The sequence below is a fragment of the Balaenoptera acutorostrata genome (genome assembly GCF_949987535.1).
Source record: "Balaenoptera acutorostrata chromosome 6 unlocalized genomic scaffold, mBalAcu1.1 SUPER_6_unloc_3, whole genome shotgun sequence".
Classification (NCBI taxonomy): Eukaryota; Metazoa; Chordata; class Mammalia; order Artiodactyla; family Balaenopteridae; genus Balaenoptera; species Balaenoptera acutorostrata.
In genome coordinates, this window is record NW_026645492.1 from 287857 (window position 1) to 314581 (window position 26725).

At 40.9% G+C, this 26725-nt stretch overlaps 1 protein-coding gene across 1 annotated transcript in view; it reads left to right on the forward strand.

Annotated features, from left to right (window-relative positions):
* Positions 1-13106: 13106 nt before the first annotated feature.
* The window catches only part of LOC130706600 (V-type proton ATPase subunit B-like), a 123508-nt gene continuing 109889 nt past the window's right edge, over positions 13107-26725 (forward strand). Inside the window, exon 1 of the transcript XR_009006798.1 lies at positions 13107-13274. The gene's annotated coding sequence lies outside the window, so the exon portion shown is untranslated. The remainder of the gene's footprint in view (positions 13275-26725) is intronic.

Below are 26725 nucleotides of genomic sequence, written 5' to 3' on the forward strand. Positions count from 1 at the left end.
GAAATGGCCCTTTTATCATATTGCAGATTCTCATATTATGTGGATGTATTTCTAGACTCTAATTCCATTCTCTTCAATTGACTTGCCTTTTTTTTTTGTACCAGTCCTACACTGTTTTAATAACAGTAATTTTTAAATGTTCAAATATTCTTGCTTATTTCTCCATTTGAACTTTAGAATCAACCCTTTGTGTTCCACAAAACAAATCCATTGTACATTTATTTTTTTGGACAGTTTTACTTTTATAGGTCAACTTGGGGAAATTTGACATCATTATCATGTTAAAGCTTCTATCTAAACCATGGTGCCCTATCCAAAAATGGTTCCCAATTTGTTCAAGTTTTTTGGTGTTTCCTCCACAGATGCTTCGCATTTTACTTTACAGAGATCTTGTACATGTTTTTCAAGAGTTCTTAGAAATTTTATTATTTTTGTTACCATTATTAAGGAAGTCCTTTCTGTTTATAATTTAGTCTGATTTTAGTATATATGAAAGCTAATGACTTATTTATGTTAATTTTCTGCCCAGCTACCAGACTCTCATTTTCTTATGGTTTGTAATAGTACTTCAGTTAATTCTTTTGTGTTTTCCAGTTATACAGTCATGTCTTCCAGTTTGCCTACCTCTTTATGTCTTGATTGCATTGTCTAGTACTTCTAGAATAATGTTAAAATATATTGGCTATAATGAACTGGGTTGAGATATATACATTTAATCATGTTAAGGAGTATCCATTGATCCCTGTTTTAAACTAAATTAGTCAAGAATGCATGTTGAATTTTATCACATGCCTTTTCATTTTCTATGGAGATGATCGTACGATTTTTCTCCTTTGACCTTTTAATATATTTTGTCATTTTGAACCATCCTTGCGTTCCTGAAATAAACTACTTGACCATATGTATTATTCTTTTAATATATTTCCAGATTATGTTTCATATTTTATTGAATATATTTGCATCTGTATTCATCAGTGCAGTTAGTCCTGTGTGTGTGTGTGTGTGTGTGTGTGTGTGTGTGTGTGTTGCACGCTATCTTTAATAAGTTTTGTTATTAATTTTATGCTGGTAAATTGGAAATGTTTTTCCTTTTCCTGAGTTCTGGAACAGTTTGCACAGCATTGGAATTTTCTCTTCCTTAAAATTTCAGTGAATTTATCTGGTGCTGGTGGATGTTCGGCAATAGCTCTTTGACAGCTCTTTTAGTATCTGTTACAGTAATTGGTCTGTGTAGTTTTTATGTCTTAGCTAGGATCATCAACCATCCATTTTGTCCATGTTTTCAAGTTCATTTGCCTAGAGGTGAGCAAAGTTTCCCTCCTCTTTTCTGCATATGGCTCTTTCCCCCTTACTATGTATTATGCTTGCTCCCTTGTTTTCTTAATTAAGATGGCTAATGGTTGACCTATTTTGTTGTTGTTTTTGTTTGCTTGTTTCCCCCAAGTGGTATGCTTTGAACGTCTCTTCTGTTATTTTTCTGTTTTCCAATTAATTGATTTCCTTAAATGTCCTACTTTTTGCTTTCCTTAGTTTATTTTGTTGTTTTTTTTCTAACTCCTTGAGTTAGCATTCAGTTTAATCATTTTTATTTTTTCTTAATTATTAATATGAGATTTAAGGTGTGGACTTGAGTACTGCTTAAGCTGAATCACTTAGGTGAACTAGTGTTGTCATTACTATTATATTCTAGGTGTTCTGAAGTTTCAGTTTTTATTTCCTCCTTAACCGACAAGTTGTATAAAAGAAGGCTTTTTCCCTTTTTCTTTGCTGTTTTTTTCCCCCAGATAATGGCAGTTTGGTGTGGGTAGTGGTTTTGTTTTCTGACTCTTTTATTAGTTGTCATGTTTTGGCATCAGGATCAGAGAATGTTATGGGTATTATATTTACTGTGGAGAGTTTATTGTCTTTTCTTAATTTTAAAATATTCCAGGATCACTTTAAAAAAGTATATTCTCGGTTTACAGGATATAGATTTTAATAGATATTACTCAGGTTTATCATGTATCAGTTAGATCTTCCCTCCTGTACTTTGTCTTGTCTTATCCATCTGTCTGTCAGAGCTCCAGTGTTGGTATAAAGGAAGAGAGGGGGAACCAAGGGGCTGTGTCAGACGAGCTCCCGGGGCAAGATCCCCGCCTCAGGTCATGTCACTTACTAGGACTGAGAATATAAGCACTTGATGAGGGCAGTCTTCCAACAAGCTGTTGGGGGTTTGGCTGCTACTACTGCTTACCACCGGCATCCACCGTTAAGCTGGAAATAAATGCATACGACAGGTTAAAAGAATAAAGGAAGAACGAGCAGATTGACTCCACAAGGTGTTTGTCGAGTCCCTACCACAGACCCAGTAATGCTGACAGCGGTGACCTGCCTGCTGCTGCTCTCCATTCAAGCTGCTTGGCCATTCCCTCTCACCCTGCTGAATTCCAGGCAGAAGATGACAGCAACTTGATCGGACTCATTTTACTCAAGTGGGCCCTTGTTTAAAAATTGATAGACATCTCTGCAGAAACTTCTTATGAGCTAGTCTCCGAAGGCCCAAAATGTCACTTACGCCACATTCTGTTGGTCAAACGAATCGCTAAGGCCAACCCAGGTTCCATAGAAAGAGAGACTCCACTCTCCATAGCAGATGTAACAAAGAATTTGTGACGTCTGTAATCGACCCCAGGACAGTGCCTGATACGTAAGAAACACCAAGTTGCCAGAATTCATATTTTAAGCAGAAAAACAGTGCTACAGTCCCAGTAAGAAGCTCATTTGCCAAAAGGTTATCAAATTAGCTCCTCTGTCACGTCACGTACATGAATTGTGCATATCTTAGTTGATTAGAAATACAGTAGTGTAACAATTTGCTTTAGCATATTCGAATGAGAAATCATAGCATTGATGCAAATTTAGATAAGCATGTTTAGGCATTTGATGAATGTTAACAATTAGTTATTTTTCAGCTAAGTTTATTTCAACATGTTATCATAACCTGTAAAATATTTTTAAATTTATTAGAGGCAACATCGTGGATGAAAACAATGGCGCCACATTGCCTGTCCCGCTCCTTCCTATCGTGCAATCTGCAGCAAGTCCCTTAATCGCTCTGTACTTAAGTTCTTCATCTGTAAATGGGGATAACAGGGCTGTTGGAAGATTAAATTAAGGTATGTAAAGCTCTTGGAGCAGTGCCTGGCTCATTGTAAGGACTACATCTTTGCTATTATTGTCATTGTCTGAATGTTAAACAGAGAACATCTCTGAAGCTTGAATTAAATCAGATCTTGTACGTGAAAAGTCCGAAATGATCCGTGGTTTCCAAAGGTCGTGAAGATGTGCTTCCCAGGTGCTTCTGAATGCAGCCGCTTCCCCTGGGATCATCGTGGAAGTGAACCGGCAGCTCAAAGTCAAAAGGGGAGCAAGAAAAGGGGGGGAAGAAAGCAGTAGCAGCCCGCTTGTGATGAGTTGAAGGGAGCTCCAAGACCCAGGAAACAGGATCGTGCTGTGCTTGGGGCCTGAGGAAATTACCACAGTGACTGAATCTGGAGAAAAGTCTTCACAGGTCTCCTAGAACCTGGTAATTTTTAGACCACTTAGTTCTTCCATTGTAGCAAATGTGCATCCTCCACATCCAGAGGGAGAGAAGCCTCATTTTAAGGGTTTGGGGAAAGGATAAAAGAAGCCTGATGTCTCTGAGCAACTGCACAGCCTTGGCCTGGCTCCCTCAGCTTCCCGGTTCCATGCAGCAAGGGGGGTAGGCTTCTCCGTCCCCCGCGGAGCAAGACACGCCTAGCTCATGGGCGGGTTCTTAAGCTGGGAATAACAGCAGTGGTTGGGGGGATTAAATGAGAGTTAATGAGGATTAGTGAGTTAAAATAGTGTCAGGTGAGTGCTCGGTAAACGATCAATGTGGCTACAGTTGATGATGGTCAGGTTATCAATGCACTGCTCACCCTGCTCTCTTCCAGCAGCAACTCTGTTTATGTCTTGGGCTTTCCTATAAGATTTCATTTGAACAAAGGGTTTTGAGAGTTAATAAAATTTAGAAACCAGTGCTAGAACATGACAAGACTAAGTTGCCGTATGCTAATCTAGGGCACATATGGTTTACTGATCATGAAGTGCCTTGAAAAGAATTTACAGAGTGATTTCAAGTAACGATACTGAGATGTCAATTGGAGTGGATTTTCCCACGTGCTGGAGGGAGGCTAAAGCCCAAGGAAGCTTAAGATCCTCCAAAAAAGGGATATGTAAGCTTTACTAAGGAGAAATAATAGAGTGTGGTGGGAAAGCATGGACTCTGAAGTCAGACACATAACAGTTTGACTCCTGGCTCTGCTACTTTAGGAGTTTTATAACTGAATAAATCACTTGATCTCAGTAAGCCTTGTTGTGTCATCTGAAAAATGGGCTAACATCCAGGCTTGAGGGTTACTGTAAGGATTAAACTAAAGAAAGAAATAAGAGGTTGAAGTAAATTTTAATTGTGATTATTACAGACTCATTTTCAAAGAAAAATGACCTTTTTTTCGAGCTCCCCTCCACTGAGTGTTATGCATTTTGTATATTAGTAGAGCTTTCTTTAAGAGCATATTTCTTACAGTAATCATTCTCCTGTTTTCTTGATTACAGGGCAACTTATGGCTGTATCTCAATGAAAAGTAGATTCACTAAACAAAGGCAGAGTGGCATCTTGGCACAGACGTCTTTATTTTATTATAAAAAGGCCAAAATGGTGGACTTCCATAGAGCCCCAGACCAAGAAAGATGTGGCTACAAGCTATGGACTTCGTAACATACGTTGAGCTAGTATAAATAAAAGACATACAGAGAAGTGATTTCTATTAAAACATTATAGTAACAAACAATATTAAAAACACTTTTCTCAATTTCACTACAGTATCAAATTTCACTTGAATATTTATACTTCTCTCATCTGCTGAGCTCTGATTTCAAGGAGCATAGAAATTCCTTATCTAATTTGGCTTTTAGATTTAGTTTTTACTTACCTTAAATATAGACTTTGTTATTGTGCATTGTGTAAATTTCAACTTCACTGGGTTCTTATTACTTTCCTTGGGTTGGAACTTACATTATTGCTGTTTTCGATGGAGATTTCACCATACAACATAATTTCCATTTCTCTAGCTCATGAGTTGCCATTAGAGATGTTAGCCAAGTGCACAAAGCAATTCTTCGTAACCTTTTCCTAGATTTGGAATGAAAATAAGCATCCATGTTTAGAGTACTTCCTGAGAACCAACCACAGTACTAGATATATCACACTTTGTTTACCCATTTATCAAATGAGGTTTTTTTGAGTTATTTCTCCTTTCTGACTATTAAGAATAATGCTACTATAAACATTCATGTACAAGTTTTTGGGTATATACCTAGGAGTAGAATTTCTGGGTCATTGGGTAACTCTATTTAACTTTTGAGGCACTGCCAAACCACTTCCCACTGTAACTGTACATTTCATTCCTACCAGCAATGTATGAGGGTTTCAATTTCTCCACATCCTTGCAATGTGAAAATATAATACAGCAAAGAGTCATATTGCTTCCAATCCCAATGAGAAAGGCACTTCCTGAAGCTTCTGCTGATGTTTGAGAGGATAAGACCTACCCCACAGATTTGTTCTGAGGATTAGAAATGAAGTACATCAGGTACACAGTGAACTCTTCTTAGACGTCACCATGGTCTGTGATAGGTTTTTGAATACAAAAATAAATACCATGCAGTTTTCATTTTCCAGAAGCTCACAGATTAGTGCCCTTAAGTACAGTTACACAACAGACGGGTAGTTGGTATTATCCTTGACCTGAAATCACATTTTCACTGTGCTTGCCTTGTCTAATACTAAAGACCTCTCACAGCAAGCAGAACAGTAAGTTTCTCCCAAGACGTATTTGTTTAAGATGAACAAAAGTTTTAATAAAGAAGGAAGATATACAAATCTAGTCCCTTCCAGTTACATTAGAGAAATGAAGTATAAAATGAGATGGCACAGACAGTGCAGAGACAGAAAGGTTCTAATTCAGAGGGTGTGGGCCCCGGTGGGACAAGTGCAGGTAAAAGGGGCAGCACCTTGACTACTGTCTCTCTCTATCTTATGGTCTTCCTTTTACACTGATGCCTCCAACATCTGGGGCATCAGTCTCGACACTGTCCTGTCTACATAACTGTAAACAGTGTCATGAGGGCTCCAGAACGGCACCTGCTGTCCCTGCTTCAGCCCCAACTGTGGTCACGCTCAGGACCTCCCAGGATTCCTGGAAAAGTTGAGGTAAATCCTAGTAAGGTCCGCCTCTGAATCTTTTCAGCTTTAGACCTTGACAGCATCAACAGCAGGGCATAGGAAGAGTTTTACTAAGTGGCAGAACCGAAGTGGAACTCTCCAGAAGATACCCAGCAACTTACTTTGTTTCCATGTCTCAAGTCAACAAAATACAAAAGACTGAAAGTAGATCAGTGGTTGCCAGGGGCCAGGGCTGGGGGAAGAGGATTGACTGCAAAGGGGCACCCGGAAACTTTTCTGAGTGATGGAAATATCTTCTATCTTGATTGTGGTGGTGGTTACATGACAGCGTGTTTCTGTCAAAATTCATAGTACTGTACACTTGAAAAGATGGATTTTGCTCTATGTGCTTTACTTTAATTTTTGTCAAGAAATTAAATATATAAAATGCTTATTCAAACCCTCTTTGGTCTGTGTAGCAAAGTCCAAGTAATTTTTTTAATGATTTACTCTTGACTCTTAAAAAAATAAAACTTTCTCAAAATGAAATCTCAGAGATGGTGGTTTCTGCACTCTCATGTTCATTGCAGCATTGTTTCCAATAGCCAAAACATAAAAGTGTCCATTAACAGATGAATGGATAAAAATGTGGCGCATATATATATATATATATATATATATATATATATATATATATGTATATATATTTTGTGTGTGTGTAAAATTAATACACAGAAACCTCAATCAAATACAGCTGGGAGACCAGAGGGGGGGCTCTCACCTCCTGCACCTATAGCAGAGCCCCGCAGGAATAATGACTCCTCCTCATTCCTGGCAAGGACTCAGCCAATGAAAAGCCATGGACTCTTTGTTTACTGTAGCCCTCCCTGCTTCTGTTTCCCTCTCTTAAAGCCTGTTCCTTCCTTTGCCCAGTGGCTTGCCATGGCTGGAGACCCCAAACTGCAATGCTTTGCTGATCCCAAATAAACCCATCTTTGCTGGAGAAATATCTGGCAGTCTATTTGTTTCAGGTCAACAAATGGAATATTATTCAGAAAAAAAAGAAGGAAATCCTGCCATTTGCAACAACGTGGATGGACGGTGAGGATATTATGCTCATAGTGAAATAGATCAGAGAAAGACAAATACCACATATGATCACATATGATCTCACTCATATGTGGAATCTAACAAAACCAGACTCATAGAAACAGAGAACAGATTAGTGATTGTCATGGGCAGGGCTGTAAATGAGTGAAGGTGGTCAAAAGGTGCAAACTTCCAATTATAAGATGAATAAGTTCTGGGGACTTAATATACAGCTTGGTGACTAGAGTTAACAATACTGTGTTGCGTACTTGAAAGTTGCTGGAAGAGTAAATTTTAAATATTCTCACCACACACACGTACACAAAGTTGTAACTATGTGAGGTGATGGATGTGTTAACTCACCTTATTGTGGTAAACGTTTCACAATATATGCATATATCAAATTATTACATGTACCCCTTACACTTACACAGTGTTATATGTCAATTACATCTCCATAAAGCTGGAAAAAGTTCTTCTCAAGATCAGTAAAATAATTTCATAAGCTTGTGGATCTCACATTTTAAAAACTGAAACTATTAATAAGAAGAAAATGCTAGAATAGAGAAATGAAACAGTTGGTTTTGCTAAAAATAATATCTAACAAGCACTATGCTATGGGCTTTACATGAATTATCTCATTTAAAGTGTACAGCCCTTAATGGGTTGCTACCACTGTTCAAAAAACGAACAAAACAAACACAACAAAACAAACAGACAAAAGAAAACAACAAACCCAAAAAAAAAAAACCAAAAAACCAAGAGGCTTAGGACCATTAAGAAACTTAACCAAGAATCCACAGATGTGGACTTCCCTGGTGGTGCAGTGATTAAGAATCCGCCTGCCAATGCAGGGGACATGGGTTCAATCCCTGGGCCCGGAAGATCCCACATGCCGCAGAGCAACTAAGCCCACAAGCCACAACTGCTGAGCCCGCGCACCACAACTACTGAAGCCTGCGTGCTCTAGGGCCTGCGTGCCGCAACTTCTGAGCCTGCATGCTGCAACTACTGAAGCCCACGGACCTAGAGCCCGTGCTCCACAACAAGAGAAGCCACTGCAATGAGAAGCCCGTGCACTGCAACGAAGAGTAGCCTCGACTCGCCGCAACTAGAGAAAGCCTGTGCGCAGCAGCGAAGACCCAACACAGCCAAAAAAAACCCCCAAAGAATCCACAGATGATAGGTGATAAAACCAGAACTCAAATCTAGATCAATTTGGCTCCAAAGTACAAGCTTTTTAATTTTACTTTATTACATTTTTTCTAATCAAGGGGGCGCTTCCTCTATTTCCTTGAGTATTATTTCACTGCTGAAATATAGTTTGCTAGGAAAGCTCAAAATAACTTGGAAACCGTGGCACAGTACGCATGAGGTCAAGGGGCAAGAGAGTTTCTGGAAGCATACATTAGTGCTGCTGGCAGAAAGGGCAGAAGAAACCTTTGAGCCGAGCTTGGTGCTCCTAGGCCATCCCTTGAGAAAGCAGCGTCTTTTTGTTCAAGGGGGGACACTGAGAGGCACTGTCATAGGCTGAATTACGGGGTGCGAAGATACCCAGATATCTTTCTAGTCCCTGGAACCTGGGAAAGTTACCTTACATGGCAAAAGGGACTTTGCAGATGTGGCAAACTTAAGGATTTATTGAAATGAAGAGATCATCCTGGATTATCTAGGTGGCATGTCCTGAAAGTTTTCCCCCAAGGCAGGTCAGTATTGGTATATTAGATCTGGACTCACTAAATTTGTTTGTTATAGGATGGAGCACTTTTTTTAAACCCTCATGACATTAGTTATCTGAGCAAAAACACAGACCAGCTCCCCAATATTTAGATAACAATCTGAAGCAGTTTTGCAGCCCCATGTCAGAAGTGCTCGAGGTATAAAGAGTGATGGATGTAGGAGTTCATTCCGGGATTACGCTCATCCATTTACGTAACCTGAGGCCCAAATGCAGCCAGGATTTGAACCTGGCTTTAGAGTTTGGACTCACATAATGAGTAAATTACAGGTTCCGGAATGAAAGGCTTACCTCCAGCATTTACTGTTAGGTGACCTTGAGCAGGTCATTTTACCTCAAAAGGCTCATCTGTTAAACAGGGAAATAGTATTTAGCTCAAAGAGGTGTTGCGGAGGACGAAGTAAAATAAGGCATGTGAAGCATTTGGCCCAGTACTGACTTGATTCAAGTACTCAATAAACCTTAGCTCCCGATGCTGGTATTGTTATTCAGGGCTATTATTTCGTCTTTCTGCCTGGGAGGTTCAGGGAAGAGTGCCCTCTGGAGTTGTGCAGTGGCCAGCTTTCTCTCTCTGGTCCTACAGAGACCACTGCCGGCTGCCAGAGAGAAAGATGTTGTCCCTGCTCATGACCGAAAGGTCCCACCAAGCATCGTCCCCCCATGACCTACATCTGGATTTACACTCTGTGCTTGGCACCCTTTCCTAGCACATCCCCTCTGCCTCAGTGGAGGGACCAGAAATAAAAGAGCCCCAAATCTAGAAGGCAAGTCCTTCTTGGTCTCCATTTCACTTATCTAGACCTGAGAAGAGTTTAGCTCTAGGACTATGCCAGGCACTCCGGTGGATGGGCGTCTTGTCCCTGTTCACAGAATCACAAGACTTTTGAAAGTGCAAAGGCTGGGTCTTACGAGCTCTTGAAACTTAGCTCCTCATTTTTCAGTTGAGGAGAGAGAGGCCCTAAGAGTAAGTGGGTTGCCCAGACTCACACCAGAAGCTTGCATCAGAGCCCGGATTAGACGCCTAATTCCCATCCATGCTGCCTACCTGCCTCTCCTATCGCTGATTCAGGTAGAACCTCATCACCCTGCCAGGGACTTTGATCCCAGCGAGGGTCAGGGGACTGGGGCTGCCCAGAGCCCCCAGCTGGGGCGCACTGGAGACGCCCGGCTCTGCCCCCTCTCTCCTTGCTCACTCTGGCTCACACACCCTCGTTGTCTGCTCTTTCTGCCCCACGGACAGCTTTTCCTCCAGAGGAAACAATACCCTGAAATCCCCTCAGAGCCACAGGGGCCTGGAGTAGGAGTGGGGGTGGGTTAGGAGAGTAGGGAAAGCAAACTCAGTGACTCCAGGGCTTCAGAGGACTGAAATACACCTGGGCCTGGTGGCTTTGTTTCCCCAAAACCCTGAGCTGCTCAGTGAAGGAAGTCACCCTTTTCTGCTCTGCCTTTCTGTCCCTTTAGACCATCAGTCAGGGCTGGGAAGGCCTTCCTTTTGAATTGCTCTCACCTACACTTCAAAGTAGATATGTTTCTGTGGGTTAAGCTTTCACAACCTTTGTAACCCTCCTTTAAAATGAGTCCTCTAAGGAGTAATGGGTCCTCAGACACACTTTGGTATGTTAGTTAATCAAACTGATTCTTTCTCCAGCAAGAAGAAGGCAAAACAGCAGGAGTCTTGCTTCCCGCCTTCCTCCAGTGCCAAGATCATCGTGTCTGGGATTACTTGTTTTATGCCCACTGAGGGCCCGTGTGTCTGGGTGCAGAGGTGGCTGAGTAGGGCAGAGAAAAGGGAGGTGAGGGGTTTCTGAGGACAAGCTTCCCCTCTGAGCACGTTTGCTCGCCTCCCACCTGGCAAGCTGGTGGACGACATCCGGCATCTAGACATGCCCAGCGTCTGGACAGTGGTGGCCAGAAAGGGGGAAGACACCTTCTTTCTGCGAGCTGGCTTTTCTCCTTAAACTTACCCAACACTCTCTTCTGTGCGGTCAGTGAATCTCAATGAGCTATTTCCTCCTGCTTCAGTGACATTCTACAAATCCCCTTTTCTGATCAAGTTTGAGTTAATTAAATGTGGAGAGTTTATGCTGCATTGTGTTACAGGGCATTTTGTGATATAAAGTGTCTGAGATAAAGAAACCTTTGAAATCATCATCTGAGCTTCAGAAAGGATGTCACAACCACCCTGACACCCAATCTTACTTTCCTAGAGTGCTGTTATGTGTGTAGCTTGGCAGAGTTGCATATTTATTATTCTTCTTTTCATCTTTACACAATGGTCTTTTGACAATAATTGCATAACCTTCTTGGGCTTCTTATTCCTGGCTTGACAGCCAAATCTATGGCACTTTATTGATGTTTCCTAATTTTTAATCATTTTGAGGTTTGTGTGATCTGAGACTTGAGGAAATTTGATACTAATAACACCTTGCATTCCACTATTAAAAATGCCATCTCCGAGGTCACATGTGACCGACCACCTAGTCCCCAAACTCGAAGTACCTTCCCATCCTCTGTCAGTTGATGGTTGAAAAGGACAAAAGAACCAAAGTAAACCAGCTGAAGCAAACACTGGAGAGTCTGAAAGAGGGGACATCAGGCATGGCTGGTTCCAGGAGCACCAACGGTGTCATGAGAACCCAGTTCCTCTCCATCTCTCCTTCCTGTTCTCTGTGTTGGCTCTGTTCACAGGACTATTCCCTTGTTGTCTTTTACTCCCTCCAGGATTCAAGTCCAGCAGCAAAGAGAAAGCCCCTCATCTGCTCAACCTAACACAAGTTAGGATCAGCTCTCACTGAGCACAGTTAGTCTTCCTGGGACCCGTGTCATCCCCGAACACATCACCGTGGCCGTGAGGACTTCCTGCTGTGATTGGAAGTGCTTAGATAAGCAGATCAGTCCCAGAGCCGGAGGTCCCATCAGTTCCACCTAGGCGAGTGTTCTGAGAATGCACGGGGAGGATTTCCTGCTAAAGAAACTCCAGTGACTGTTGGCAGAACGAGGAAGAGAATAGACGATGCAGCAGCATGCGTCCACCACGCTCCCCACGCTTCCTGCGGCATTCGATCTCGGTGCTCTTGAAATCCCGCATTGCCGTCTTCCCCCACGCAGGGCTCCCCGAGCTCCCTTCTCTCTCACGGCTCCTCCTCTGCCTTCTCTTCATCCTTCTCATCTGGGAGGAAGGGGGTGGTCCACAGCTGTCCAACCCTAGCCCCTCAGCTTGACCACGTGGAGGTCACACTCAACTTGCCATCACCTCCTTGGCGCCTTTATCCAGCTGTTCCCTCACCCAGAGCATTGTCCCTCTTCCCACCCCTCCTCTCTCCATGTCCACGTCCTCTGCGTCCTGCTTCAGATACCTCTTTGTGAATCTTCCATAGCTAATTTCCTTCAAGGCAGAAATAAACTCCCCCTTTCCTCTAAACGCGTATCTTTAGCCTCTCTCGAAGGTAGAATTTTCTGGTTTCTTTATTGTTATCCATTGAAATATGTATGTGTGTCACTGTTGGCTCTTAGCTCCTTGACGACGAGAATGTCATTTATCTTTGTTCCTCACATAGTTAAGAATATTTAAAAGGAAATCCAGATCAAGTGGTTCTTCGGGGCGTGGGTATTTTCATTGCTGCTGGTGGTGTCTGTCTGTCTCCCTCCCTTCCTCTCTCTCTCTGCCTGTCTCTGAGTTTTGGTACAGACACACTCTTCATAAAGGGAAGAAATGAGGTGGATTTCTTTCCCCAAAGTGCCTTTTCTTAGAAAGGAAAACAAACGTCCCTCGTCTTTAAAAGTGCCTCCAAGATTTTTCCCTTCCAATGACTGGAAGGGAAAAAATCTCGGTGTACATCAGGGTCTGGACATAAACCTGGATTCAGGTCGGCGGAACTTTCAGGTCAGAACCCCGCTGACCTCTGCGCCCGCCCCAGCCTTTCGCGCAGGCCCAGCCCCCCGGGGGTGGAGCCGCTCCTCCCCCACCCCCTCGCAGCGGGTCCTTGATAAACCCGGAGCCGGGCCAGCGCGCCCGCCCCGTGCCGCCGGAAGGAGGGAGGCTCTGCAGCGTGTGCGCCCCTCGCCATGGCGGCGCCGTCGCGGCTCCTGATACGCGGTGGGCGCGTGGTCAACGACGACGCCGCCGGCAAGCTGGTCTTGCCCGGCGGCATCGACACGCACACGCAGTTCCCCTTCATGGGCTCGCGGTCCGTGGACGACTTCTACCAGCGCACCAAGGTACCCGCCTCGCCGCGCCCTGCACCCCGGGACGCCCGCCGAGGCCTCACCCGCCTCTGAGGCTGCCCCCCGGGGTCTGGCCGGGCCGGCTCGCGCCGGCGTCGCGCGGGGGCCTGAGGGGGCGGGAGCGAGGCGCGCGGGCCTGAGGGGGCGGGAGCGAGCCTCGGGGGCCTGAGGGGGCGGGAGCGAGGCGCGGGGGCCTGAGGGGGCGGGAGCGAGGCACGCGGGCCAGAGGGGGCGGGAGCGAGGCGCGGGGGCCGGAGGGGGCGGGAGCGAGCCTCGGGGGTCTGAGGGGGCGGGAGCGAGGCGCGGGGGTCTGAGGGGGCGGGAGCGAGGCGCGGGGGCCTGAGGGGGCGGGAGCGAGGCGCGGGGGCCTGAGGGGGCGGGAGCGAGCCGCGGAGACCCGAGCGGGGTCAAGGCGCCCACGCTGAGCTTCCTTCTTCTAGGTGGCCCTCCTCGGTGGCATCAGCCCGGCTTTGGCCAAGCCGGGCGCCCCCTACTCACTTTGGGTATTTGTCCGGTTTATGGCAGCCTATTCCCACACCCTCGTTTCTCTGCACCCCTCCTCCCGAACCCCTCTTTTGCACTGGGTGTTCTGTGGAAGTCCACAAGTCCTCCATAAAATCGATAGACTCTTTTAAGTCGACACTCCCAGACGTTTGTCCCCATCATCCATCCCCAACCCAAATCGAGTGAAAAATCCATTCACCCGGAAGTTACTGCCGTCACTCAAAAGTTGCCAGTGCGCGGAGGGTGATGGTGATGAGCCCACGCGTCCACAGTCTTTGCCTCCACCCACCAGCTGAAAAAGTACGACGCGGACAGGGGTTTCCAAGAGAACTGTTGCAGGAATGGTCTCCCAGCACTCGCACTTGACCTGTCCCCACCCCTTCTCCGACGTGCTTGCCCCGGGGACATTAAACACAGACCCTGATTCTTGCAGTTTGAGCACCTGCATCTTTACTGATGGTGTAGGAGGGTCAGATCACAGGTCCCCAGGTGAGGGAGGCTTGGGTTTCTCTAGACACAAAGGCCTAGAGGCTCAGTCTATGAAAAGAACCTTAAACGGATCTTCAGAGCTCCCGAAACCAAGATCAGGAGATGAACAGGGCAGCCTTACAGGAACGTAAAGTTAAAACTGCCCGCAGCACTTTGGCCGGAGCCAAACCTACACCCTCCTTGAGGCTTGAGTTTGGGGATGTGGTGGGAGCAACGGCTCCTTGCAAAGTGGAAGTATCGATACCCTTAAGGTCTAAAATGTCACTCACGGATGCGCGGGTTTTTCCTCGTGGGCCACGCCCTGGTGTGTGTGAAACAGATCGGGCTGTTTAGTGCAGGTACAGGCTGCAAACACTTTCAGAGCAGTTTTGAGGCTATATCCGTTACCCAGCCGATTTCTAACCGTTTTCCTCTCCTTACACCTCTCTCCCTCCACGTTCCCCAGTCCTGTAGGATAGACCAGAATGTTTTACAGAAAAAAGAACCATCTGACCCAGAGAGAGGGGTCTGGGGCAGGCTGCTGACGCCAACATTTGCAAAGCGTCCTCCTATTTACTAATTATCAACCTTTATCATCAGGCCAATGGTCAAAGTCGTTTGTAGGAAGGATCGTTATCTGTTTTGAAGAGTATTCATTTTTCTCTTTTGCTAAAACGTGAAATTTGCTAAATTTCATTGAATTTATGTTGACATTTAAAATACGTTTTTTAGATATCCAAGCAATACACGATTATAGACAATTGGAAAAAAATAATAGGAAAGTAGAAAGAGGAAAAGTATTACCCATAATCTCCCAGTCAGTGACAACCCACGTTTTGGTGTATTGTCTTTATGGTTTTCATATGCTTTATTTTACATAATTGAGGTTGTATTGTGCATGTGTGTATGAATGTGTGTACCTGTATTACAAAAGTTTTGTAACCTGTTGTATTCAGTTATAGTACATGCACTTTCTGTTATCACAGACTCGTCATTCACTAAGTGCATTGCTGATGGCAGGGCATTCCATTGACACCCCCCGTTTGCCAAGTGGGGACCTGCTGCTATGGCTGACCATCAGTCACCAGACCCACTAGCGTTATTCCCCCTCATTATTTCCCTTTCTCTGATCAGGGTTCCAGATGAAGCAGCCAAGAAGAGGGGTTAGAATGTTGCCAGGGCAGGACATTCCTTCTCATTCTCAAGTTTATCTGTGCATGCCCCAAGACCCTGGGAGGTGGTTCTTAGTTTTCTATCTGTTCTTGGCCATTCTGGGATTCCAGTGTGGAGAGATTTACGGTTCCATACTTAGAAGGCAGGTTTTTGTAGCATATATATATATAGTCTGTTCTCACCATTTGAAAGAACTTACTCACCAGTTGATTCTATAGGCGTTTCTGTACTTAAAGGTTGTCGAAACATTAATAAGACCCAGGACTTCAGATGTAAAAGGTTTTATGGATAATCCTCCTCCTCTTGAAATATTTATAATAATCCAGGACATACCTTCTGGTCAATCATATCATCTAGATAAATACTATTTTTAGTTTTTATTACTTATTCAGTACCTATGGAGTATTACATAATGCAGTGTAGTCCAATTTATATATGAAATACAAATTTAAATAACAGAATTTGGTGTATAGTGCACCTTTATTTCTTTTAAACATAGACATATTTTAAGAGGTGAACTGTATCAACTTTACATGGACATATCTTTTTGGAAGTGGAGTATTAAGTTTGAATAGAATAAAGGTTTACAAATGGATATTGGCTAATATATGCATTTATATATATATACATATGTTATAAAAATAATTTTGTTTTATTCTCTAAAACATCACATACATGTTTTCACCCTGGGAATCATTCCTATGTAAGTCAGTGCCTTAAAATATATATGCTAATAAACAATATTCAATGTGCTACAAAAATAATTTAGTTATATTTTTAAATGAACTTACCTTCTAGTTACCTCATTTCAATATTTATAGATTATAGGAATGAAGTACAGGAAACTGAATTTTACCTTATAGGGAACTTGCATTCAGGAGCACCATCAATTTTAGCCTGCAATGATTGTGCAAATATGTCTAAGAAAAGAAGCATGCACTTAGATGCAGAAATTCTTCCATCTTACAGCTTACAGTGTTTAAGAAGTTGATCTATATGCATATATAATAAGAAAGCTTTTAAAAATATGCCTTTGAAATTCAGTTGTTTATACAAATATTTTTAGGACAATAAGTTTGAAGAATATGACAAGAATTTAGAGCACCAAAGTGTTTTGTTTTGTTTTTTAATTGCCAGGTGGTTAAACATCTTTGTCATAAAGCTACAGTAAAGGCACTCATGTGAAATGTACATGTGTGAGGTGTAAGAAGGGATCTCCTCTCTTGGTTACACTATTGCCAATAGCTATTTCAGTCTCGTGAATTCAAACATAATTGGTGGATGCTCCAAGCTTAGAGCCCAAAATCATCCACATGTTTTTGATTGAAATCTCCCAAGATCTTAGATAATACTAAAACAAGGGTGGGAAGATGTTATATGGAGAACAAATGGAGCACAAGTACAATGAAATGTGATTTTTCACTCGATGAAACAGAGGTGAATTAGAAACTATAGAAGAGAGTGTACAAAATACCCCAAATAACAGCGATCTAAAATCCCTATTAAAAGCTAGCTTTTCATAGGATATTTTAAAAGAATCAAAAGAAATCATTTTTTTTGGTTTTAGTTCTTCAGCATTTTTTTTTTTTTTTTTTTTTGTTCCTCTGTATGTGTTGTGTCTTTTATTTTCTGGATATTTTAAAGATTTTCTCCTTATCTTTACTCATCAGTAATCTGAGTATGATGTGCCCAGGCTTGGTTTTCTTTGTATTGATATTTATCATGTTTGGGGTTTTCTTTTTTTTTTTTTTTTAATTTATTTATTTATTTATTTATTTTTGGCTGTGTTGGTTCTTCGTTTCCGTGCGAGGGCTTACTCTAGTTGCTGCGAGAGGGGGCCCCTCTTCATCGAGGTGCGCGGGCCTCTCATTATCGTGGCCTCTCTTGTTGCGGAGCACAGGCTCCAGACGCGCAGGCTCAGTAATTGTGGCTCACAGGCCTAGTTGCTCCGCGGCATGTGGGATCTTCCCAGACCAGGGCTCGAACCCGTGTCCCCTGCATTAGCAGGCAGAGTGTCAACCACTGTGCCACCAGGGAAGCCCCCGAGTTCTTCAGCTTTTTTATAAGATAGCCTCAATTTAAAATAATTACACTAATTAGTTTCACTCAGTAAGAGAATGCGATTCTGTGCAATCAGTTTGTCAGACATATATCACAAAATAAAACAACCGAATAAAATAATTGAGCATCCCTTCTCCAAACCGTCTTCCTCTCTGTTGCGCTCATGTTCCCTCTTTCTAACACCTAATTTCTATTCGTGGCAAGCCCTCCACCTCGGGTGACGCTTACTGTGTGAGTCCCCATAAACCAGACGTCCATCTGTTCTTTCTTTCTTTCGATTACTTCCGATGATAAAGCCACTCCTCTGTTATTGAGGTGGTGGCAACAATGGAAATTTGTAGTGCGCTCCATCTTTTGTATGCCCTTCATTGAATGCTGCTGAGTTGGTAGCTTCACGAAGGAGGATGCACTCTTCGGCATTTGTATGTGTGTGTTTGGGGAAGAGGGTTTTGTAATCGTTTTCATTCAAAAATAAATGCTGACAGCTTCACTCCAAATTAATAGTGTATACTTTTCCATGCCATCAATATTGACATTTGGAAATCTTATTCATTAGTCTGTGATCTGGAAGGAAACTATTTTAATGGCTCTTGGCCCTTGCATCTGTGATTCTCTTGTCATTGAAATCTGTAAAAAATTGATATTAACTCTGAAATTTTATACTTTTAAACATTATTGACTTCCTGGGAAGAAGTCATATGTTAGAACCTTACAGCATACACTTCAGCTATAGAAAAACTATTAAGTGCTGTTTATTTAATTTAATAACACAGATCTAGGCCATATAATTTTTTAGCTAGATTTATTCAGATATAATTCACATATGATTATAACTCATCCATTTAGAGTGTAAAATTCAGTCGTTTTTAGTATATTCACAGATATGTGCAGTGATCACGACGGTTAATTTTAAAACATTTTTGTCACCTCAAGAAGAAATCCCATACCTATCACCCTACTATCCCCACAAGCCTCCTAGCCCTAAGCAATCACTTACTGCATTTTTGTTAAATCTCTAAAACCTTCATGAATCAGCACTTTGCTACAAATCTACAACTCTCTCTGCCACTATTTCTTTAAGTAGAAACTTTTTTTTGAGCAGTGTTAGGTTTACAGAAATATTAAGCAGATATAGAGATTCCATTTATTCTATTCTCCTGCCAACGCCCCATTCCCTTTTCCCCAATTATTAACATCTTGCATTAGTGGTACATTTTCACAATTGATGAACCAATACTGATATATTGTTGTTAATTAAGTTTTACATTAGAGTTCACTATTTGTGTTGTACGTTCTATAGGTTTGGATAAATGTATAATGACATGTATTGACCATTACAATCTCATACATAATAGTTTCACTGCCCTAAAAATTCTTGTAATCTACCTGTTCATCATTCCTCTCTTGTCCCTAATTCCTGGCAACCCCTAATCTTTTTAGTGTCTCCATAATTTTGCCTTTTCCAGAGTGTTGTAGAGTTGGAAGATTTTCTTCCATGTTATCTTCCAGAAGTTTTATAGCTTTGTGTTTTATACTTAGGTCTGTGCTCTATTTTCACTTAATGTTCGTGAAAGGTGTAAGGTTTGTTTCTAAATTCACTTTTTTTTTTTTTTTTTTTTGCATGTGGATGTCTAGTTATTCCAACATTGTTTGTTGAAAAGACTATCTTTGTTCATCATATTGCCTCTGTTCCTTTGTCAAAATCAGTTGACTGTATATGTCTTGGTCTATTTCTGGGCTTTCTATTCAGTTCCATTGATCTATTTGTCTATTCTTTTGCCCATACCACACTGTCTTGATTACTGTTAACTTTATAGTAAGTCTTGATTTTGGGTAATGTTAATCCTCCAACTTTGTTCTCTCCCTTCAATACTGTGTCAGCCATTCTGGGTTTTTACAAACTTTAGAATCAGTTTGTCAATATCCACAAGATCACTTGGGATTTTGATTGGGATTAATTAAATCTGTAGATCAAGTTGGGAAGAACTGACGTCTTAACAATTTTGATCATCCTATACATGAACATGTAGTATCTCTCCATTTATTTAAATTATTTGATTTCTTTCATCACAGGTTTGTAGTTTTTCCTCATATAGATATTACACATATTTTCTTCGACTTATACCTAAGTATTTCATTTTTGGGTGTTAATGTAAATGATATTGTGTTTTTTAATTTCAAAACCCAGTTGTAAATTGCTGGTGTACAGGGAAGCAATTAATTTGTATACGTGAAAAATGTATCCTGCAACCTTGCTATAATTGCTTATTAGTTCTCAAAGTTTTTTGTTGATTCTGTGAGATTTCCTACATAGATGATCATGTCATCTCCAAAAACAGTTTTATTTCTTCCTTTCCAATTTATATACTTTTAATTTCCTTTTTTTGTCTAATTATATTAGCTGTGAATTCTAGGACAATGTTGAAAAAATGTGTTAAGAGGCGATATCCTTGCCTTGTTCTTTTTATTTATTTATTTATTTATTTATGGCTGTGTCGGGTCTTCGTTTCTGTGCGAGGGCTTTCTCCAGTTGCGGCAAGCGGGGGCCACCCTTCATCGCGGTGCGCGGGCCCCTCGCTATCGTTGCCTCTCTTGTTGCGGAGCACAGGCTCCAGGCGCGCAGGCTCAGTAGTTGTGGCTCACGGGCCTGGCTGCTCCGCGGCATGTGGGATCTTCCCAGACCAGGGCTCGAACCCGTGTCCCCTGCATTAGCAGGCAGATTCTCAACCACTGCGCCACCAGGGAAGCCCCCTTGCCTTGTTCTTAATCTTAGTGAGAAAGCATCTAGTTTCTCACTAATAAATATTATATCAGCTGTAGGTGTTTTGTAAATTCTCATTCTTAAGTTGCAATAGTTCCCTTCTATTTCTAGTTTACTGAACGTTTTTGTCATGAATGAATGCTGGATTTGTCAAATGCTTTTTCTGTATCTATTAATAGGACCATATAGTTTTTCTTCTTTAACCTGTTTATATGATGAATTACACTAGTTGGTTTTCTTATGTTGAACCAGCCTTGTATACCTGGAAGAAATCCCACTTGCCCATGGTGTATAATTCTGTTCATACATAGTTGGATTTGATTGACTAATATTTTGTTCAGGATTTTTGCAACTATATTCATTTGTCTGAATTTTTCCTTTTTTTTTGTAATGCTTTGTATGCTTTTGGTGTTAGGATAATGCTGGTTTCATAGAATGAGTTAGAAAGTATTCATTCTAGTTCTATTTTTAGAGAATAAGCATACATTTTCCCTAAAATATTTGTTAAAATTCACCAGTGAACCAATCTGGCCCTAGTGCTTTCTTTTTGGCAGGTTATTGATTATAGTTTCAAATCCTTTAATAGATACAGGCCTATTGAGATTGTCTGTTTCTCCGTGTGTCATTTTGGTGCTGGAACAACTGGACAGCTACATGCAAAAAAAAAAAAAATGAATCTAGACAAAGACCTTACACTTTTCATATACATTAAATGGATCTCAAATTGGATCATAGAACTCAATATAAAATGCAACAGGACTTCATTAAAATAAAATAATAATAAAATAAAATGTAATGCCCCCGGTAAGCCTTTTTAGATTTTTAAATCATGTGTTTCTCCCTAATTATGCCTTAATTTCACCTGGTTTATACCTCTGCAATATTTATAAAAGAAATCTTGCATGTTATATGTACATGCCTATCAACTCCATTGGACTGTGACCTCGTTGAGGGCTGGTAGGATGTGTCATTTATCTTTGGTGCCAGTTCAACATTTGTTCTGGTACAAAATAGTAAGTAGAATATATCCTTTGAATTGAACAATGCAGAGTTTTTGTTAATTTAAAATTCAGTATCAGAGGCCTACAATTACTAAATGGTATAGGGACACAAAACTCTTTATAACTAAAACATTCACGAGTCCATTTATGAAATCAGTGTCCTCTCAGCTCTCCTTTGCTCATCATAGTGGAATTGATCCCCACCCACCAGGTCAGGTGTTTGATTAGTTCTTTTTAATAGGGGAATGGTGCCAATAACCACTAATCAAAACAATTGCAATGAAGTTGATTGCAAGGGAAATAGTCCCATCAAAGGAGTATGATTAGACTTGGTAAAAGAGGGGCAAAGGAAAGGGAGAAGGAAAAGTAGAAGTGTACAAGCAATCTCCCCAAGTAAGGGGGAAGACCAAAAAGAAGGAAGAGTGGGGCAGTGGTGGAGGTTCTCCCCAGGTTCTCTCCAGGCAGACAGCGGGAACAAGCAGGGCAGGGAGGTGGTGGTGAGTAAGGACACCTCAGTGTTGTAGGTGTAAGGACACCTACAGTGTGGAGCTGCAGGCTTAAACTTTCCAGAATAAATCTCAGCTTTGGATAGGAGCCTGTTACCAGACCCACCCTCAAATCACTAGGCACTAACTATCCTATGGAAAAGGGCAGAGTCCAAAATTTTGATTAAAAATAATATATGAGCTTAAAACAAATATAAGCCTACATATTTTTAACAGAGAAACTTAACATATCTACTAGATATTGGGAAATCTGAGCTCTTATGAACCCAAATAAAAGCAGGGAAAAGATAGCAGAGATACTCTTTGAAAGTGACCAGTTTTTTGGTGTGTATGTCCATGCAGGTAGCCCTTACTTTGTGTGCCCATGGTTTGTTGACTGGTGCACATTGTGCTACTCACAATTGCTCCTTGTCAAAGTATCATTTTCATAAATTAAACTCATGACTCTCATGCAAATGTAAAATGAGTATATGGCACAGATTTAATGAACCCATTAATAAGAGAACTGGCATGATGGTAGTGCTGATGCAAAAGAACTAAATGGGGTGGAAGCTTTTATAGTAGCTGGAAGAATTCTTAAATAGGATTACTGATTTTAGATAAAAAATAGCTAATGTTCTGTAGGGAAAATCAGCTAACATTCTGAATTTTGGAAATTGTATTTTCCATCAGAAAGGAATCATTTGCATCCCTACTGAACAGACATTATTTGTATTGCTATCTGACAGAAATCAAGGTCCAAATTAACATCAACCCCTTCAGAATTACACCATACCTTTATCAATAGTAAATAACAAGTTAAACAAAGATGCAAAGGTACCTGCCTAGAGATTCAGAAAATCCGCAGGCAGGCCTGATAAGCAAACCCTAGCATAACTAAGAAAGAACAGGCAAAAAGTCCCTTTAGTTTTTTTCAGTCTTTTGGATAAATTTCCTTAACACCATTTTACAAAGGTTTTTCTCTTCCGTATCTTACTGATGTCAAGGAGACTAGAATTACTGGGAAGGGTATTCTCAGATATATTATCAAGTTATCCCATTGTAAAAAATACCAAATCCAAAAAACTAACCTTGAAGCTATCCACATGATTAAAGAAAAACTATACAATTTTGAGTGAGAGCAGAAACTGCTCTTAGAAAGCATAGTATTAGTGAGTTCTTCCAGGCTCCCAGGTAGCTACATCATCAGAGAGAAGGAAGCACCAGAAGAGGTATTTTACCCATGTTTGGTCAATACGAGGGAGTGCAGAATTGCTTTTGACACAGTCTAGAGGCTGACATTGATACCATGCCAGAGACCCGTAAGCATGTTGTGCTTTCTCAAAGGTCTTCTCTGTGAGCTGAGCTGCCTTCGAACTTAGAACATGAATTGTATGGTTTTACCTTGAACAAGATTCTGGAAATAGTTTATAAAATAATATCTGCATATAGGCCTCACCTTGGAGAGAGCTCATTACATTCCTGGGCACTGCAGTGTTACCAGATATCCTGAGAAATAGAGGCAGGACAAGAATACCAAGGGAGGGTTGCTCAGCATAGATGACTGATGTGACCCTTGTGATGATTTGACCAACTCCAAAGTTCATTCCCATGTCACCACTAAAACATTTTTTCCCCTTCATTGCTAATGTCTGAGAGGAAATTTCTTTCCTCTACCCTCTTAGGTTTATTCGTAGGGGCCTGCAAAGTAAACTGACAAACGACAGAATAATGGAAGAAAAAACATCAATTATTTTAATGAATATTTTCTGTGTGAAAGAGTCCAACAGCAAGGAAGTGAAACTCAAAGAAGTAGTTAGACTTGGGGGCTTATATTCCATTTTTAAGAAAGGAAAGGGGGTTTGGAGGAAAGTGAGTAGGAAATGAATGGGGAAACTGCTGGGAGATAAGCGCTATTTTCATAAGGTTTGTTTATGTAGACTCACCTCAGTGCCCATTCTCCACCTTTGGTGACAAGAGTCACTCTCTTCTTCCTGGTTCGGGCGAGGGGGCCCCGGTCTCAGGGAAAATTCATGCCCTGCTTTTAGGGAGAAAAGGGGAGGGAAGATTTCTTCCTGCATCTGCTGATTTTCAATTGCTTTCAGCTCAAAACCATATTTATGCCAAAGTGGCATTTTTTGAGGTGGCATTTTTTTTTTTTTAATTTATTTATTTTTGGCTGTGTTGGGTCTTCGTTTCTGTGCGAGGGCTTTCTCCAGTTGCGGCAAGTGGGGGCCACTCTTCATCGCGGTGTGCGGGCCTCTTATTATCGTGGCCTCTCTTGTTGCGGAGCACAGGCTCCAGACGCGCAGGCTCAGTAGTTGTGGCTCACGGGCCCAGTTGCTCCGCGGCATGTGGGATCTTCCCAGACCAGGGCTCGAACCCATGTTCCCTGCATTGGCAGGCAGATTCTCAACCACTGCACCACCAGGGAAGCCCTCCCCAAAGATTTTTTTATTGTTCCTTTATAAATTTGCCCTCCCACCCCTCTTTGCTCTTCCCATCAACTGACCATTAGACATGATGCCATTAGACATCAGGTTAATTTGCATAGAGAATTTTATATAAATAGAGTCGTACAGTATATATTGTTTTTTGCCTGGTTTCTTCCACTGCATAATTATCACGTAATTAATCCACATTCTTGCACTTATCTATAATGTATTTATTTTTATTTTTGACTATTCTACTATATGGATTTACCACAATTTGTTTATCCTTTCCCTTACTGATAAATATTTGTGTTGTTTCCAGGTTAGGCATTATAAATAAAACATTTGCTGTCATTAATCTTTTTAATTTTAGCCATCTAACAGGTGTTTAGAAGAATACCATTGTCGCTTTTGTTTGCATTTCCCTAATGACTATCATGTAGAATAGCTTTTTATGTGCTAAATTGCGTTACATATATCTTTGGTAAAGTGTCTATTCAAAATTTTTGGCCACTTTTTCAAAAGGTGGGTTTTTTAATTTGTATTATTATTTAAAAAAATTAAAGTATAATGACACACAACATTATATTAGTCTCAGGTGTACACATAGTGATTCAAAATTTGTATATATTGCAAAATGATCATTGCAATAATTCTAGTTAACATCCGTCACCATACATAATTACAAAATTGTTTTTTCTTGTATTGACAACTTTTAAGATTTACACTCTTAGCAACTTTCAAATATGCTATACAGTATTATTAACTATAGTCTCAGTGCTGTAGTTTACATTCTAATGACTTATTTATTTTATAACTGCAAGTTTGTACCTTTTGATCCCCTTTACCTATTTCATGCATACCACCATCCCCCACCTCTGGCAACCACGAATTTGTTCTCTAAATCTATAACCTTGTTTTGTTTATTTGTTTGTTTCTGTTTTCCTTAGATTCCACATATAGGTAAGATCATATGGTATTTGTCTTTCTCTATCTGACATATTTTTCTTAACATAATGCCCTCAAGGTCCATCCATGTTATCTCAAATGTCAAGATTTCTTTCTTTTTTTATGACTGAATAATATTTCATTGTGTATATATACTTTTTTTTTATACATTCATTCATCAGTGGACACTTTGTTTCCATATCTTGGCTATAGTAAATAATGCTGCAATGAACATGGGGGTGCATCTATCTTTTCGAGTTCTTGTTTTTATTTTCTTTGTCTAAAAACCCAGAAGTGGAATTGCTGGATCCCATGGGAGTTCCAGTTTTAATTTTTTGAGTAACCTCATACTGCTTTTCACAATGGCTATACCAATTTACTTTCCCACCAAGAGTGCAGAGGGGTTCCCTTTATTCCACATTCTTGCCAATGCTTATCTCTTATGTTTTTGGTGATAGCCATACTAACAGGTGTAAAGTGATATCTCCTTGTGGTTTTGATTCCCATTTCCCAGTAATTAGTGATATTGAGCATCTTTTATGTGCTACCTGTTGGCCATTTGAATACCTTCTTTGGAAAAATGTCTTTTCAGATTCTTTGTTCATTTTTTAATTGGATTATTTGACTTTTCTGCTATTCAGTTGCATGAGTTCCTTCCATAGTTTGGATATTAACTCCTAATCAAATGTGTGGTTCGCAAATAGTTTTTCCCATTCCATAGGTTGCCTTTTCATTGTGTTTATTATTTCCTTTGGTGCTCAGAAGCTTTTTAATTTGATATAGACTCACTTGTTTGTTTTTTATTTTGTTGCTTGTGCTTTAGGTGTCATACCCAAAAAAATCATTGCCAAGATCCTTGTGAAGAAGGATTTTTTTCATGTTTTCATCTGGGAGTTTTATGTAAGCCTGGTTTCAGGGCTTACATTCAAGTCTTTCATCTATTTTGTGTTTATTTCTGTGTATGGCGGAAGACACCGGTCTTGTTTTATTCTTTTACGTGTGGTTGTCCAGTTTCCCCAGCACCATTTATTAAAAAGACTGTCCTTTCCCCATTGTATATTCTTGGCTCCTTTGTTACAAATTAATTTACCATATACATGTGGGTTTATTCCTGGTCTCTCTATTTTGTTCCATTAATCAATGTATCTTTTTTTTATACCAATGTATATCATAGTTTTGAGTACTATAGCTTTGTAATATAATTTGAAATCAGGGAGCATGATGCCTCCAGCTTTGTTCTTCTATCTCAAGACTGCTTTGGCTATTTGGGGTCTTTTGTGATTCCGTACAAATTTTAGAATTTTTTGTTCTATGTATGTGAAAAATACCATTGAAATTTTGATGAGGATTGCACTGAACCTGTAGATTGCTTTGAGTAGTATGGACATTTTAACAATATTAATTTTCCCAACCCATGAGCACAAAATATCGTTTTCTTTGTTTCCTCTTCAACTTCTTTCATTAATGTCATAGTTTGCAGTGTACAGGTCTTTCACCTCCTTGGTTAATAAAAGTGTGGGCATCCTTGTCTTGATCCTGATCTCAAAGGAAACTCTTTCAGCTTTCCACCATGGTGTATGATGTTAGCTGTGGACTTGTTATATAAGCCCTT